Source organism: Peromyscus leucopus, unplaced genomic scaffold (genome assembly GCF_004664715.2).
Source record: "Peromyscus leucopus breed LL Stock unplaced genomic scaffold, UCI_PerLeu_2.1 scaffold_1724, whole genome shotgun sequence".
In the NCBI taxonomy this organism is placed as follows: domain Eukaryota; kingdom Metazoa; phylum Chordata; class Mammalia; order Rodentia; family Cricetidae; genus Peromyscus; species Peromyscus leucopus.
The window spans coordinates 1-18795 of NW_023504913.1; the positions used below are offsets into that span (position 1 = coordinate 1).

General features: G+C 41.1%; 2 long non-coding RNA genes across 2 annotated transcripts; both read left to right on the forward strand.

The window, feature by feature from the left end:
* The first annotated feature begins 1281 nt into the window (after positions 1-1281).
* LOC119087173 lies at positions 1282-11965 on the forward strand. Its single transcript, XR_005090617.1, has 4 exons — positions 1282-1305; positions 8693-8835; positions 10025-10188; positions 11152-11965. It is a non-coding gene; the product is annotated as an uncharacterized LOC119087173 (long non-coding RNA).
* Positions 11966-15567: 3602 nt separating this feature from the next.
* LOC119087174 lies at positions 15568-17025 on the forward strand. The gene is made up of 2 exons (XR_005090618.1): positions 15568-16523; positions 16643-17025. It is a non-coding gene; the product is annotated as an uncharacterized LOC119087174 (long non-coding RNA).
* The last annotated feature ends 1770 nt before the right edge of the window (positions 17026-18795 follow it).

Here is an 18795-nt window from a genome sequence, read left to right on the forward strand (position 1 = left end):
CTCAAATTTCTTTAAGGGAATTTTTCATTTCCTCTTTTATGATCTCTAATATCTTCTTAAAGTCATTTTTATGGTAGATATCTTCGGTTTCTTCTGTGTTGGGATGTTCAGGTCTTGCTGATGTAGGTTCTGATGGAGACATATTGGTTTTTATGTTGTTGACTGTATTTTTGCACTGGCGTCTACCCATCTCTTTCTCCACTTGGTATAAGTGGTGTCTGTGTCTGAGGGACTCTCTCTTGGTCTGATTGATACTCTTGATCAATGGGAGCTCTTGGTCTAGTCGATGCTGATGGACTTTTTTCCTTAGGGAGCAGCTCTTAGTCCAACTGTTTCTAGTGGGCTCTGTCTGAGAGTAGCTGTAGTCTTACCATGTGGTAGATGGTGGTAGTCTGACCTGTCTGCAGGAGGTCTGGCTGCCAACTGGCCTTTTAGTCCAGTTGGGTGCTGGCAGGCTCTGTCTCATGGAACAGTTGCAGTCTGGGAGGGTGGGTGGGATTTGGTGGAGGTGAGGCTTGGGTTACAGGGTCTGATGGTGGATGGTGGTAGTCTGACCTGTCTGCAGGAGGTCTGGCTGCCAACTGGCTTGAAACTGGAACTGCAATGGGTGGTGGTGTAGGGGCACAGGGTTGTGCCCCTGGGCCCAAAGGCTAGGGGCTGTGGTGTTGGGGTATGAGGATAAAGACTCACCTCTTAGTCTAGTCGGGTGCTGGCAGGCTCTGTCTCAGGGAACAGTTGCAGTCTCAGAGGGTCTGAAACATTTATTTAAGGATGGTGATAGGAATTCCAATCACACCCCATGGTCGTCCATGCCCAGTGGGACACTTAGTCATCTCTGCCTAGTCATTTCCAGGTCATACATCCTGCGTGACCCATCCCCATGGTTAAGCAGTCACATAGTCACACTGATGTGACTGCGTGACCTCTGCACTGGAGCCTGTGTGTGCAGGTGCATCCTGGCCTTTATAAGGCAGTGCCATATTTCCCTGGTCTCTCTCTCTCTGCGTCTCTCACTCTGTTTCCTCTCTGCCAGGCCTGACTTCTCCATCCTATCTCCTCTTCATTCCAATAAAGTCCATTCTAACTCTGGTAGCCATGGCCCATGACTCTTCACCAAACAACCTGTGCCATTTATCCTTTCAGATGGAAAGATGTGTTTGATTAAATAAAGTTCACCTTCAGTCAGAAGACTGAGTGTAACTAGCTGGTAGGAAGTGGTAGGGAGGAGCCAGGTGAAAAATGGTTTATAAGGAGGGGTGAGGAGAAGGAGGAGGGCTTTTTGGAGGATGAGAGCAAGGAGAGCAGGTGAGGTACTTGCTATTCAGCCTCTCTGAAGAGCAGAATTCCACTTTAACCTTTGAATCTTAGTTACTTGGAGGGACAGAGTTTTAGTTAAGTTTCTGGTGTAGCTTTGCAAGAGTTGGAGCCCGAGGTAAGAGAATTCCCTCCAGCTGCACACAGCTCCGTGGCCTCACCACTGCTGGTAGCAGTGGAGTTGCAGTTGCTGATTTGGAGAGCTGTGGCTTAGAGGGAAGCAAGAATTAAAGGGACAACACAAGCATCTTTTTAGTAAGCTATAAAGTCTTTTGAGTATATCCATGAATAGTACAGCCAGGATACAGGGTAGAATTTTTTATTTTGCATTTTTCAGAACTGATCTCTATAGTATCCATGTGTTCTTGCACTCCTAATAAAAGCATATAGACCTTTTTCTTTCAGTATCTCCATAGCAATGTTTGCTGTTATTTCTATTCCTGATGACTGACATTCTAACAAGAGTGAAATGAAATCTTAGGTTGGTTTTAATAAGCATTTTCCTGATGGCTAGATATGTTGAAATTTTTAAAAAGGTATTCACTAACAATTTGTATTTCTGCTTTTGAGAACCTTCTGCTCATCCAATGACACATTTTTAATTGGCATATTTGTCTCCTTGGTGTTTAATTTTCCCTTTTCATATATTCTAGACACTGTTCTTCTGACACATATAACGGGCAAATTTTTCTCTCATTCTGTGGTGGGGTTGTCTGTTCACTAACTTCATGGCATAGTGGAAACAATTAGTTGAAAGGGATCCTTTTATTCTAATGTGCTCATGTCCTTCCCATGGTTAAGTAATTAGCTCATGTCATTAGTTCTCAGACCTGTTACATATTAAGTCAGGAAAAACATTACAGATTTCAGAAAGATCTAGAGATGCTAGGGATGAAAGGAGTATACTTCAACATAACAAACAAAAACTCCTAAAGTCAACTCCTAAAATCATGTTAAATGGGTGAAAATGCAAACCATTCCCACTAAGATCAAGAAGGATAAAAGGGTCTCTACAAACCCACACTATTCAGGTTAGTGCTTAAAGTCTCAGCTAAAGCAGTAAGACAGGAGAACATATAAGAGGGCTAGAAATGGGAGAAGAAGTTAAGGTATCCCTATTTGCATTTGATGATTCTTGATATAAGGAACCCTGAACACCCCAGAGCTGAAAATTTAAGCAAAGTGGAAGGATTAAAAATAAACACAAAATCAAATAACCTTTCTATAGTCAATGACAAACATATAGCAATTTAAAAATATTGGAGAATATATTCCCCTTCATAGCACACACACACACACACACACACACACACACACACACACACACCATGGGAATGAACTTAGCTGAGGAAATGTATCACTACAGGGGCACTTGCCTCATTATTTTGATTGCAAATTACAGCTGATTCCAATTATTATCACTAGATGAGGATATGATGAATGTCTTTGTCTGTGTACTGAAACAGTCTTTGACTAAAGAACCACATGTAAATTGTCCCATTAAGTTGGGGTTCTTTTAAGGGTAGATAAAATTCTCAATCTAAAAATTTAGGAATAATTTCTCAAAAATGAGAGAAATACCTATAAACCAAAACAATTTAAAAAAGGAAGGTGATGATTATGAGTTAGCTTGGGAAACAAATGTACAGCTGCCTGATAAAATAAGTAAACAGTGGTTCAATGAATGACATACCCCAAATCTGAGAATAATGAAGCCACTAGAATGTACTATGACCCTTTTCAGAAGTCTCAGAACTCAAGTGTTCAAATTCACTGGACCCTGTACAGTTGCTCACTGGCCCATTACAGTGTTACAGCAGCTGCTTCCTCCCAGGGGCAAATCCACAGCACAGAGCACAGGGCCTCCCTGGATAGGCCTCTCACAGTGTAACTGCTCTGAGAGCTGAGGACCAGGTGGTGGAAGGCTGTTAACAGCTCATGTTTACATAATCCACAGCAGAAAGAGCTCACAGAGAACAGCAGTCTTGTGCTGAGAAGACACAGATAAAACACAGCATGTCAAAATCACAGAATTTAGAAATTAGTCTATGGATGTTTCAATAGATTAAGAGATCAGGTGAGCTGCGAAATGAACATAGACTCTTGGCCACAGTGACTGTGGGACTTGTTACCTGCAGGGGGCACTATGGGATAGTCTGTTTACAGGAAACTAAGGACCTTTTACTCAAAAAACAAAAACAAAAACAAAAACAAACAAACAAAAAAACCCTTGGCATTGAGGAGATACCATTGGCTCACTGATTAGGAATAAGTCACTGCATATTCTCCAGCCTGGAAGCAGACCTTCACTGTGCTCAGCAGGCACCTCCTCCTCTGGGGTCCCCAGTGAATAAATAACCCTCCATCCTCCTAAGTGTGTGTGAGCTGAGCATCAGCACTTAGGCTGAGGGAGGAACAGAGGCCATCATGGATGAAAACACAGTGGCAGGAAAGGCTCTGTGTGTGGAATGAGGAGGGGATACAATGAGACCTGAGGCAGGGCTGCCCATGGTAAGGCTCAGGAGCTGTGTCCCTCATGAGGGGACTGTGCCCTTCCTCCTGCTCTTCCCTCAGGTCACAGGTAGGAATGTGCATCAGCAGGTCTCAATTCCCACTCAGCCTTGTCCAGCAATCCATGGGAGCATCTACTCTGGTCTCTGCTGCATGTATTCTCATACTGTTTGCAGGGTCCCTCTGCTAAGCTGTGCTGACTCAGCTGCCCTCACAGTGTATCCTCTGGAGCATCTGCCACACTCCCCTGCAGCCAGAGCAGTGGCTGCAGTGTGGGAACTCTGCTTCTCTGCTTCCTGGAGAATCCAAGACCCAACTGAAATCTCCTGCAGGACCACACTGACCTGAATTTATCTTGGGGCTTTTGGGAAACAGTGACTTGTTTGTGTCCAAAGATTTCTCAGATATTATAAGGGTACTTGGTCATTCTTAGAATGCAGCCTGTGGATGAAGTTGATTATCACTATTCTCAAACTCATCTTTTTTATTTTATTTTTATTTTATAATTAATTTAATTTTAAATATCATCCATGGATTCCCCTGTCCTCCTTCCTCCCACCACCCAGCCTTCCCCCACAATCCACCCCCTATTCCCACCTCCTCCAAGGCAAGGTCTCCCCTGGGGATTCAACTCAGCCTGTAGGTTCAGTTGAGGCATGTCCAGTCCCCTCTTCCCTATACCAAGGCTGAGCAAAATGTCTCAGCATAGGCCCTAGGTTCCAAAAAGCCAGCTCATGCACCAAGGACAGGTCCCAGTCCCATTTCCTGGGGGACTCCTAAACAGTTCAAGCAAATCAACTGTCTCACTTATCCAGAGGGCCTGATCAAGTTCCATGGAGGCTTCTCAGCAATTGGTTCACAATTCATATTTCCACTAGTTTGGCTATTTGTTTCTGTGCTTTTTCCAATCATGGTCTCAATACCTTTTGCTCATATAATCCCTCCTCTCTCTCACCGATTGGACTCCTGGAGCTCCACCTGGGGCTTGGCTGTGGATCTCTGCATCTGCTTCTCATCAGTCACTGGATGAGAGTCCTATCATGACAGTTAGGGTGTTCAGCCATCCGATCACCAGAGTAGTTCAGCTCGGGCTTTCTCTCAACCATTGCCAGTAGTCTATTGTGCAGATATCTTTGTGGATTTCTGGGGACCGTTCTAGCACTTTGCTTCTTCCTATTCCCATGGGGTCTTCATTTATTGTGGTGTCTGTTTCCTTGTTCTCCCACTCTGTTGCTGATCCAGCTAGGACATCCTGCTCCCCTAAGCTCTCTTTCCCCAGATCCTTGCCCTCCATTACTGCCCACAGGTCCAGTTTGCTCAAGTAGATCTCATTCATTTCTCTGTCATTGATCCATGTGTCTTTCTTAGGGTCTTCTTTACTATGTAGCCTCCCCGGAATTGCGAGTTGCAGTCTGGTTATCCTTTGCTTTACATCTAGTATCCACTTATGAGTGAGTACATACCATGTTTGTCTTTCTGAGTCTGGGTTTCTTCACTCAGGATGATTTTTTTCTAGTTCCATACATTTGCCTGCAAACCTCATGATGTCATTGTTTTTCTCTGCTGAGTAGTACTGCATGTGTATATGTACCACATTTTATTTATCCATTCTTCAGTTGAAGGGCATCTAGGTTGTTTCTAGGTTCTGCTATTACAAATAATGCTGCTATGAACATTGTTGAGCATGTGTCCTTGTGGTATGATTGAGCAATCGTTGGGTATATGCCCAAGAGTGGTATAGCTGAGTCTTGAGGGAGATTGATTCCCAATTTTCTAAGAAAGTACCATATTAATTTCCAAAGTTGTTGTACAAGTTTGCATTCCCACTAACAGTGGAGGAGTGTTCCCCCTGCTCCACATCCTCTCCAACATAAGCTGTTTTCAGTGTTTTTTTTATCTCAGCCATTCAAGCCTCAAACTCATCTTAATGGAACATATATTCATTAAAATGTTTCAGTTAATTTAAAGAGATGGAAAAACATGGATTCATATGTAGTGAGTAGCTGTTCCAGCTCTGACCTGGAAGTACTACCCCTAGTGAGGCTTCTGGTAACTGCCACGCCTGTCTATGACCTGCCCCTGGGATGGGGCCAAGATGAGAGCCCTGATGATCCCTGGTCCAGATGTGCTGGCTCTCTTGGTTCCTGGTGATCCTGGATGCTGGATAGTAGATCAAGCAAAATTCTCCAGAGAACCTCGCTGGACTGCTCTCTACCTCTCCTGGATCCTGTAATCCAACCCCTTTACTGGCTGTAAGTTACCCCCAAATAAACCTCCTTTTTACTCTGTGGAGTTGCCTTAATAAATCCCCACAATATTCATATGCCCTATATCTTTTAAGTGTCCTTCACTGGCATACTTCCTAGGTGGCATTAAGATATTAAAATGTCCATAACCAAGTAAAAACTAATAAAAATCTTGTTCTATAACAAAATATACACTAGAGAGTCCTAAGAAGGCACAGGGAGACTTGATATTCAGTCCAGGGGCACATGTCATTTTGTCTGAAGTCATTAACATGAGTGTCTACTATGGTCAGCATTGTTAACACGACCAGCAGAAGCCAGGCATGATGAGTCACCAAGCAGAGGCCTCACTGTATTCCTTCAAGCCCCAGGGATACATGAGATGTCCCCTTTCCTTTGCTGTCAAGCTCAGCACTGTCTCTAACCCTGTCACCACTACCGCATCTGTGTCCATGTGTCTCAAGCCAGGCCAGGCCCTGAGACCTGCAGCATGCAGTCACTACCCTCCCACCTCCTCACTGCTCAGGTATAGCCCCTTTCATAGAAACTACTGCACCTACTCAGACACCTGGTAATAGAATTATTCCTGTATCAATGGGTGGTTAGAGGTACTATTTTTCTATCTTGTGAATACTGGATTTTGGATGGGGTCGGCACCTATCTGTGTCCACACCAAGACAAATCTGACTCTCAAATCACTGAGTTCTGGAAGCTCTGTCATCCCCATGTTTCTCCACACTCAGTCCTCTCCTGTTGATACACCCAGTAGCCATTTTCCTTCTAGATTTGACTCCGATTTTCTACTCCACATCTGATTTTCATTGATCTGTTAACAAGTTAGCTGTGGTTCATGGGCAGAGCACCTTTATCTGTTACCCTGTTGAACAGTCAATTCTTGCCAGCCTGGGGATGCAGATCCTGATTCCAAATATTGAATAATTTATATATTGTGTGGATCCCAAAACAAAAGGTAAGAGATTTGCATCATTATCCTGTTTGGACAACCATATTTCAAACATTAATTTTTTTTTTTTTGGAGACAGAGTTTCTCAATGTAGTTTTGGAGCCTGTCCTGGAACTTGCTCTGTAGACCAGGCTGGCCTCAAACTCACAGAAATCCACCTGCTTCTGCTTCCCGAGTGCTGGGATTAAAGGTGTGGGTCACCACCACCCAGCTTCAATCAATAATCTTTTGGGAAGAGTTTCTAATATGAACTTGTTTTTAATATCATTTTAAAAATTACATAATTGTAACATATTTAAAATAAATTTATTGAGCTGGAATTTTTATAAAACATATCCCTATGTTAGATACAAAGTTTGGCATGTGTGTATACACACACATAATTTATATAAACACTTATTTTTTAGTATATTAACACATATAGTATATACATGCATAGGTTTATATATATATTTATTATTATTTAACAAATGAAACTTTGGATTGGCTCTTTTTTATTATTTAACAAATGAAAATTTAGATTTTCTCTTTCACCCTATATTTATACCTCTATATTCATCTGATGAAGCATAGATCTAGTTATATGCTTTGTTGCTGGAAACTGCATCCCATCTTATCAAAAACAAGCACTTAAATTCTGAAATAACAATCTTCAAATACCTGACAAGATTATTTAAAAACACAGTTATATGTTGGTGAGGACATGCACTCGATCCTTCCTAGTTTCTGTACAGGGCATCTTTATGTAAATAAGACGCAGTTTCTTTGTTACTTTACACACACTTGGGTTATCTGAACCATGAATAATTCCACCTTGCATTAATAATCCTATGTGTTAATGAATTAGCACACTTGAGCAGAATGATAAGCCATATAAGAAAGTGATGCTAACTGTAAAACGGACTGCTTTTGAAATACTTCCTACCTCCAGCAGTGCTCAGAGATCCATTTGAATTAAAGCCCTGCCCCTTCCACTCTTGTCATTCCATTCACAAATTCTTACATGTGCTTGTGTAATGAGGCATCATGGTGAGTTGATATTGCAGATTTAGACTCATTATACTATACACAATCATCTTGCATGAGGTGAAAAGTGTGATGAAGAAACTATTGAAGTTCAAGTCATGTTCCCATCCTTACCTTGCTAACTGAGCTCTTTAAATTACTTTGCCTCTTTCTCCTTATTCACTCGTTTACATTGTCCTGCATCTTCCAATGATTCTCACTGTCAGTAGGGTAAGACTTGGTGGAGCATGGCTTGCACTGCTGATGCCCCTCTAGGACACTAGACAGAAGACACTTTTGTCTCTGGAAAAGCAAAGGCAGCTGAACAGTAATTGAATATTCTTTAAAATATTCAATCATAACTTGTGTCAACTCAATAACCTTTATCTGACAGTATAATATCATGAAGAGGATCCATTTGATAATGCAAAATTTCCATGTTAGAGTTATATGTAGTAGGGACTCTGACACAGTCTTGTGCTGAGCAATCTTGAAAAGAACAGACCTGAACTGAGAGTCATGGCCTAGACTTCTGTTTGGATCACACTTCTGGCTCACTGCACAGTCAGGGTCTTCAGGCCAGGGTGGTATGTAATGGTGCACATCTTGTCTCTGATTGCTACTGACCATTGGTTTTTTCACCTGTTTGCAGGAGCCATTTCACAGTCTGTTGTGACTCAGGAATCTTCACTCACCACATCTCCTGGAGGGACAGTAATACTCACCTGTGGCTCAAGTACTGGGGCTGTTACGACAAGTAACTATGCCAACTGGGTCCAAGAAAAATCTTACCAGGTACACACTGGTCTGATAGGTGGCACCAACTACAGAGGCCCAGGTGTTCCTGCCCGATTCACAGGCTCTGTGCTTGGAGACAAGGCTGCCCTCACCATCACAGGGGCACAGCCTGAGGATGAGGCTGTGTATTATTGTGCTCTGTTGTACAGTAGCCAGAGTCACACTGACACATGCTGATGGGGAAGTAGAACACAAACCACCTGGTATAGTCTTATAACTGTTGTCCTCTTACATGTGGCTAAATCTCCCTAGGCTCAGAGTACATGTTCTGTTACTAGAGAGAATGTCATAAAAGCTATTGTCTAAAGCTACAAAATGTTTTATTTCAACATATTTTATGATAATAATGTTGTGATGACAAGCTTTAGTTGACAACATTGTATCTCCTAAGAAGAGAGTCTCAATGTGGAGAATGTCTACTTTTCGATGGACCTGAGGAATTATCTTAATTAATTGATGTGGAAAGACCACTTTGAGTGTCACCATTCTTTAGACCGACTGTCCTGAATTCTATAAGATGGAAGTTGAGCTGAGAACAAGCCAGCAAATGATTGCATAATATGTATCCATTTTTAATATCCCATGACCTTACTGATTTTCTAATCTTATATTGCCTGTGTAATGTGCAATGCTCAAAACATGCTCTGTAGGCAAAGTTTCCCATGACTCATTAAAAAAGCAGGAATACTCAGTGCTCAAAAGAGATAGAAAGGGAAGCAGACAGCAAGGAAAAAAGAGGAGAGAAAATCAGACTTAGAGATAGTAGGTAGTAAGAGCAGGCATTACTGCCCTTAGCTCCAGCCTTCCAGACAAGCATGTTGTTCCATCTCTGCATCTAGCTGTTACTGGAGCTGGGAAAACTATGATGTTAGACAGAGGGTCCTCTCTTTTTCTTCCTTTGCCTGACTGTTGCAGTGGTAAGGATGGAATCCAGGTTATTGTGTTTGTTTCCTTTTAATGCTGAGCCCCACCTACAACTCCAAAGCCAGGTTGTTGCTATTATCTTTCCTACCCCCTCTTCCAAGTGCCTCCATTCAGCTACTCACATGTCAAAGAGCCAAGAGCCTGATGAGGGATAAGAGGGTTAAGGGAGTAACCAACCAAGAGTAAGCTTCACTGTGGACCTCTCCCAGGTGTATTGAGAATGGAATCTGTTTGATACTTTTTTTCTCTGTAAACTTTTCAGTTCAGTGAGGTCCTGCTTACCAAGTCTCTTGATTGAAGAATGGCACCTCAAGTCTTTGCCCTTGTTCTTGAGATTGAAATCACCGTTTACCTTGCTGAATCAGAGCCCAAGTCCCTACTCATCATATTCCCAGTGGAGTGTGGGCTGACTGAGTTCCCTACCAGGTAATTGTAGAAGATTGTCTACAATTGTGAAAAGGGACCTTGGAGTGCCACATGGGTCATGGTTATTTACACAACCTTTTCTATAGTTTTCAGTCAGGTATAGTACCTTGAGAAGAGGTCATCTCCAATCCTACATAAGAGACTCAAAGGTAGTTACTGAGGTGCTGGATATTTTTTATGGAATTGCAAAGGTCATTATCTGGCATGGACAAAAAAATTGAATGAGTGGGAAAAGAATTGAGTGAATGGACAAAGAAGTGGATGGCTAGGGACAATAGACCAAGTTTTGGAGAAGGGGAAAGTAATAGCTTTATTCATTCAGGATGGGAAAAGACCAGGAGTCTCTTAAATAGAAGCAGATTTAGGGGTTTTACAGGGTCCCTGAGTGCCCCTTTCCCCTGTTAATTGTGTTTTGCTCATCTAGCTCTTTCCCCTTGAAGAGTTTCCTGGGAATAAGAAGTGACAGTCTCAGGAAGCCTGATTATACTTTCCTTGCCTACCCATGTTCTTTAATCCTGCTTCAATTCCTTTCCTGGAAGAAATAGTTTCATCCCCAAATACTTCTGAATGACATACTTATATCAACTGGGGATCAATGATTGGCTGACCTTGAGAGGACAGCGTTGTTTACAAGATCAAGTCATTTATAAATCACTACTGCCTTCCACACACTTGCACAGGTTGTAATGTTTTTGAGGAGTATTACCCAAGAGCTTCCCTGTGATCTACTTCCTGAACCTCAGTCCCGTTGGCCACATGAGTAGTGAACTTAACTCTGCTTTATACTTCCTCGTTTATCCCTGTGGTGTCATTGTCCAGGAGGAATATGTCAACCAACCAAATAATATCTAGGACAGTACCTACTTAGTCTCAGAAATTGAACAGACTCAGAAATTAAATGTTTTCCATGTCAACAACCTAGTCTCAGCATATACAATTTGATATCTTCTTCTTTATTGCTAGGTTCTCCCAATGCTACAAATCCTTAAGTGTTAGACAAGGGATTCTCTTAGAATGAAGTTGAAGATTTAAGCAGGTATGTTTTCACACTTACATTAGACCTAATATGTAGAGAGCAGGTGGTCGTCAATCTATATATTGATATTGACTATGTGTGTGTATCAGTCATATATAGGATGTGTGAATCAAAGTATAATCCTTGTATGAAGTAACCTTAATAATTTTCTTCCTTAAGGAAATATATGAAATTCTAATCCAAAAGATCACTACCATGCTACTACAATACAAGACTACCCGAATAATGAGCACAGAAGAAAATACTTAATCAAAACATTACCAACTATATTCTATATTAACGTGATACTTTTTCACTGTAACCACTAAGAGGGATGAGGTTACAGAATTATATTCTCTTTAGCATGACATCCCTATACTTTGGGCTGAGAAGAATTACAATATCTGTTCCATGTATCTGATGTGCCTATTAATGGCAGAAACTTTGAGTTTTTAGTATCAGGTATTTGAGAAACTATTGGAGAAAATGTGAAGTTACTGGACAGCATGCCACAGTACTGAATGCCACTTAAGTCTACCATGAACATGGTCTTTCAAAGATGAAGCATGGCAAAATTGCCAGTATCACGTAAGAACTACACAGGAAGCTACTCTTTCTTGCTTTGACATTGTACTGGATTGATGCTGCCATGACTTTTTCTTCAATATGCAGAATCTCAGGTCATTCAATATTTTTTCCATGTCCTGTTCAGACATACAGGAAGGAGATTATTTTTCTGTCCCATGGTGCTTTGGGTGTGTTATAGACAGCTGGTAGGGATATCAGAGATACCTGCAGAATCCAGATCCTGGCTGTCAATAATACCATTTTGTTACTCATGAACAGATTTGTAATTGAGGAAGTTTTCTTCATCTATAACATACATAAGTGCTATTTCTTATGTGACTATGTTTCTCATTATTTTCTGAATTTTGTGCACATTGCAGAAGTTTCTGTGCTCACAAACCTCAATTATATAGTCTTGATTTAAGTCTTTGTCTTTTTTTTTGAGACAGAGTTTTTCTGTGTAGTTTTGGTGCCTGTCCTGGATCTCGCTCTGTAGACAAGGCTGGACTCAAACTCATAGAGATCGGCCTGGCTCTGCCCCCCAAGTTCTGGGATCAAAGGTGTGTGCCACTGCTGCCCGCACATTTAAGTCTTAGTCTTAAGACTCATTTTCAAATTTTGTATGCACAAAACATTTAATCAGAAGCTAAGGTGGGTTTTATACAATGTGTATGTGTATAATAGAATTAGCAAATGTATATCTTAGGACTATAAACCAAAAATGACAAAATATTTTTTAAATGCAAAGGTATTATATTTGCATCTATTCACAATTTAGGAGTGAGAAAAAGAATTGTTTTTATTTCCTTTGTTCAGTGTTGTAGACCAAATTTTCAGTTTAATTTTTGCTAATTGCAGGAATCATTTTTTTCTTCTAAATCTTTGACTCCCACAAATACCTCTTACATTTTTTTGGCATTTATATTGAAGCTACACTTTATACTTGATTCTTTTGAGACTTTTCTTTACAAATATGTGTGTGTGTGTGTGTGTGTGTGTGTGTGTATGTATGTGTGTGTGTACATGTGCTTGCAAATGTGTGTAGGTACCTGAGGAGGCTAGAAAAGGCCATCTGTTCCCCTAGAGCTGGGATTAGAGAAGGATCTGTGTGGGAGACCAGCTCCCACATTTATTTACCCCAGGGGTTGTTGAGGAATGAGGGACAAGAGACTTAGAAATAAAGAGGGGAGAGAAACAGAGAGAAATGCAGGATAGCCTCAGGTGGGCCTGGATCCTTATCCACTGGTGCAGAACTTTATTCTAATGGGTTTTTATAACAATGCCAAGGGGAGGGGCAAAAGACTTCCCTTTGCTAGATAAAGCCAAGTGTAGACCTTTACAAACAATTAGTACTCAGGCCCGTGGTCCAATCAACCTCTTAAGCTGTCCTGCTGGGTAAAGCCACTAGGAAACCTTGGTGAGCTCCAACAGATCTGAGCTATCTGGCATGTGTGCTGGGAATCAAACTTACCTCCTCTGCAGGAACAGTAAGCACTCTTAACTGCTAAAACCCACTCTTAACTCCAATCCACTATCAAATTCTTACTTGGAAATGTCTACCATTATAGTCACCAATCTTCTAGAACTAAGAATAGTGTGCCTCTCAAATCAGGACTGTTTCTCTATACAAAAGTAAACGGGGTTGCCCACAGCCTTAATTGACATTTACAAAATTATATTAAGGAACAATTCATACTACACGTAGACTCCTGATAGGGCGCTGTGACTTCCCAAATGGTGTCACTGTTGCCAGGAAGGGGACCTAGCAGTCACACCCCAGATGGCAGGACATAGCTGCATTGGGGACTGATATGGACAAGCACCTGCCTAGTGCTCCCCAGCTTTTCTTCTGTTTTCCCTTCACAGTTAGGTTTTTCTGTCCTGCCACTAGGTGGAGCCTACATTCTTTCCATGTGTAATCTTCCCACTTCTCAGTCAGACCCAGTCTGAAATAAAAGGAACATACATCTCCAGGAACAGGGATAAGTGTATGGAGCTAGCCTGCACTTAGAATCCCAGGGACAGATAAGAAGGGCTACCCAGAAATAATCAGTCCATTGGACTTAGGAAGCGAAATCTGGGTGTCTTCACCACCAATTGGGCTCATGAAATGATTCTCATGCATCGTTTGATTCTCTCAGGGAATAAATCAGACGGTTTAGAATGGAGCCCTATTCTGAGGTGGGCAACTGTAGAAGGTATTGTAGCTTGAGTAAAAAGACAGTAGAGCTGCAGATAAGAAAGATGGCAGGAGTAGGAAAAAAGAAATGAACAGTGTAGAGGAGAAGAAATACTGTAAAACTAAAGACTGAGTGGGTAGATAACTTATCTGTGAATCAAGCTGTGGAGAGAAGGAACTAAGGCTAAAGATGGGGATTAAGAAAATATGCACTGTATTTCAAGTCAGTGGTAGGGCACATTTTAGAGAGACAGTACTACATAAAAGAAGGCCCTTCCCTGCATTGCCTACTCTGATAAAATATGTGTTGAATGTATTCTAAGATGTTCTGCAGAATTGTTTTGGCTTGAGGGGGAAATTATATCGAGTCAGTACTATGAAGGGTGCTATGTAGTGGGAAACCTGTCAGAGGTGGGGTCACTTCCTCAGCCAGGCTCACCACAGAGGAGGAGGGAGGTTGCTGTCAATATATAGAGGAATGAAGAGGCACAATGCAGCATCCTGCGACAGCCCAGAAGATGGAAGTGGCTGCTGCTGTCTAGGGAAGATGCACCAACTCTCTTTAGTTCTGAGATACAGGAAGGCCAGAGGGAGCAATAGGAACTTTGCTTGGTCCACAAACTACACTCCTGGTTCTTTGGAAAGCTAAAAATTTATAGAAGAAGCTAAATCACCCGAAAGCACCTCTTTTGGGGTGGCAACCACCTGAATAACAAATGGAAAGGCTAGGTAGATTACAACTCTACATACCTGCTCACACAAATGAATCACTTGTGGAAGAGAAGGAGCTCGCTTTCTTTATTTGATATGCTATAAACGAAACAAAGTTCTATATAGTTGCAGAAGGCATTTTCAAAAAGCTGTGAAATTTCATATTCTATTTTCCACTTTTTGTATCAAATATATTTTTGTGGTTATCCACCATCCAAACCAAAATTTCCATGACAGAATTAGAACTAAAAAAACATTCAGCCTCATGTTCTCTTTCATTAATCATATCTATTCAGTCTACCACTGTCCCCTTAAATTCTCCTTTATTATCATCTTTTTTCATGTTATTATCTACCCATATGTTTGTTTGTGTAAATACATATATTATTGGCTAGATTCCACATATGGGAAAAAACTTGTTATTGTGTGACTTTGCCTAATATTGTACATTGTATCATGTGAACTGAGCTCCAGCAGTAGGTCTCACCAAGGGTCTTGGCAGCCACAGTGGAAACATATATGAAGGAAAAGCCACTTCTCTGCAGAGGTGAGAAAGGAGGCCTGGGGCAACCTAGACTCCCTATGGAGATCAGGGGTCTGTGTTCACTTATTCTCTCTTGAGCTGTGTCTTTCTCTTTGCAGCAGTAGAGACTGGCCTAAGAGCTGAGGTGTCACCTGGCTATATCTGCTCTTGTGCCCAGATCATTCAACACTTTCCCACAGCAGCACCTCACCTGTCATCTGTTAGTACCTATTTACTGCAAGTGACCTTTCCAGTCCACCATCCTGCCCTCTGCAACTCTGCTAACTCTGCTGACTTACCTGAACCTTGAGCATCAAAATCAGTGCTATTGTCTCTAGCACACAATGATGCAAATAAAATAAAATAAAATAAAATAAAATAAAATAAAATAAAAGTCAGACATCCATTCCTCATATCTCCTTGGCTACCCCTATTTGTCAACTAAGAACGAGTCTCTTAAGAAATACTAAATTCTCAAAATTAACATCAAATACTATCAAACTAACCTTTTCTTTCCCTCATCTCCCATACTACTGAGACTTTCTTTCTCAATCCATCAATGTCCCTTTCTACACACCCACTTCTCCTCAAGGTTTAGAAGTGTTTGCCCAGCCAGATGTAACCAACTTCATTTTGTCTAAATATCATCAACAAGAAAAATGTAATGCATATTTATCCAGGAACTTACACTGTCTTCTTCAGCTCCTGGGTGGCTCACAAGCTCTCCTGGGATGTCTTCATGCATGCTGTCCTTGCCTGTCCACATTCATCAGAGATATGCATCAGTGATGCCTCTACCAGAACACATTACCATACTCATAGTATTTTTGTCATGTGTCTGAAATATAAGGTGAAGAAAACACAGCAGAACTGATATATTGAACAATTGTGAAAGGTGATGGTTGCTTTGGAACTTAAAGGAGAGTGCTGATTTCTCTCTGGAGTTTCTGGAGAACAGGTACCCACATGTTGTAACCCTAATGGACATGGGAACCAATGACTGAGTCTTCCACGTTTTGTGAGGAATCAGCAACTGTCCTAGTGTGGATCTGAAAGAGGTCTTTGCACATGGACCTGTCTGTGTTACTATCTGTTTTATATTCAATGGGAAAAAGTAAATTACTTCACCTGACTTGCTGTTTCAAGAATTCATACTGTGAATCAACCACTAGGAGGAGCTATGAGAACTCATTTGCATGACTAACCCCTCTTCTGAGAGGTCCCTAGAGATGAGATACTGAGGCATCCCAGATAGAAGACCCTGGTCTAAGAAGAAGCTGTGCTGTGCCTACCATAGTCTTAGACTCCTCTCATCTTCATGATTCTATCTTACTGTACAGGTAGGGACAGGCCTAAGAATACTGGGGAGGACTCCTAAACTCAGTAAGTCCTTTCAGGTTCAGATTCCCAAGATGTCCTACCTCAGCCCTGCTGTTCACTGTGGTGTCTTCTTTGGCAGGTTCCTTTTCTCAGTCTGTACTGATACAACCACCCTCCATCTCTGAGGCTCTTGATTCAATAGCCAGACTCACTTGTACTCTGAGGAGTGGCATCAGTGTTGCTGGTAAAAACATTTACTGGTACAAGCAGATGCAGGGGAGCTCTCCTTGGTTTTTCCTGACTACTACTCAGACTCAAACATGCAGCTGGGGCCTGGAGTCACCAATAGAATCTCTGGATCCAAAGATACCTCCCAAAATGCTGCACATTTGCACATCTCTGAGCTACAAGCAGAGGATGAGGCTGACTATTACTGTGTCATCTCGGAAAGTAATGTTTCTCACAGTGATATAGGCAGATGGGGAAGTAAGGCATAAATTCTCGCTTGTGATAAAAAATCAGTTCTGTGTCTTCATTACCTTGGAATATTTGTACACTACAAAAGAAAAAGATAATGAAAAGTAATTTTGTTCCATGTTTTCACCAAATAATAGAGAAAAAAAAGAATCAAACTATCAAAGAAAACCCTCAGACCTACAGTATAGCTGACAACAAACGCTGGTGAAGATGAAGGGGAAGGAGAATCTTCATCCAGTGTTGGTGAGCTTGCAAAGTGTAGCAGACGCTATGGAAATCAGTGTGGAAAATTCTCCAAAGGTCTTAGATGAGAAATACTATATGACTGAGATGTATGACTCCTTAGCATATGCTGAAAACACATGATTTCCCACTACAGATGTACTTCTGCAGCCATGTTCCTCAACATTCTATTCACAATAGCTAATAAATGGAAGCAGCCCAGAGATTATTCAACTGGTTAATGAATAATGGAAATGTGGTACAAGTATACAGTTCTATTCAACTGTAAAGAAAAATGAAATCTGCAAATGAATTGGTCGAACTGGGAAAGATTGTACTTAGTTATGTCACCCAGGTACAGAAAGACAAATGTCATCTCTTTCCACTTATTTGTAGATTCTAGAACCGAATCTTCTTGGTTTGAATATAAAACGAATAACCATGAAAGCCAGGAAAGTAGAAAGAGAGCACTGTGGCAGGAGACGTAGCTTCTGAGAGAGAAATAGCAGGGCACAGGTGCTATGAAGGGAAAAATAAAGGTGAGGCTTGACCAGGGAAGAGGAAGGAAGTACTCCATAGAGAGAGGGAAGGGGAGGGAGAGATACACAGTGAGAGGGAAGAATAGGGAGAGTAGCATAGGGAGAGGGAAAGGGGCATGAGTAATGCTAAGGGTGTTTGAGATCAAGAGCAAAACCTACTATTTATATACTCACTTAAAAATACATAGAAACACATTGTTTCAGTGAAGTGACTTCACATAGTGGAAATACGAATCCCTTGGACCTATAGATTGGCTGAAACCACCCAACTGCATCAATGAAAAACATCCGTTGAGTTGTTGGTGACTGGTCCAAGAGAACTCCAAAATGATAGAAACTACTGCTATTGTGTCAGATTCCAGCTCTAGCAGGAGCCACAGGACAGAGGTGTGAAGTAGGCAAAAAATGAAGAGTCTGACTACCGATTTTATTTCAAACAGATGGCATTGAACAACTCAACCTGTTTTTATTTATATAAATTCTAATGCATTCAAGCATGAGCAATTTCAATAAATTTCTCTTTAGTCATTTTCCAAGAATTGACATTTACTCATTTTAGTTTACTTTCCTCTTCCCCACTCCCTTAATGTCATTGACTTTTATCTCATATCATTAAATTTTATATTGCAAGTCAAATGATTTTATCTAGCTAGGCACATTTTATTCATACTGTGCCCTAGCTGGCAGCAAAATGTGGTTATAAAAAAAGAGATTCAAGGTTATGATTTGTTCTTAGTGTGATACTTTTATATTTTAGTAATCAACTGAGTGTATGATGACATACCTAGGATTTAATTTTCAGTTCTAAATCAATTTCTAAATAATCTGTATATCACTTTTTTGTGGACAACAGTTATAATCCTATTCTTTATAAACTTTCAAAATGGCAGTGATTACCTAACTCTTTAACTGCTGGGACCAGTTTCTTTTCTTCCTGGCAGTTTCTATGTGTACATTTTACTCCCAAGGGAACTGTGAGTTTTAACTGAAAAGATAACTCACCATTCATGTCCGGGCATCAGAGAGATGTCTGAACTTTGATTTCCTTTACCCT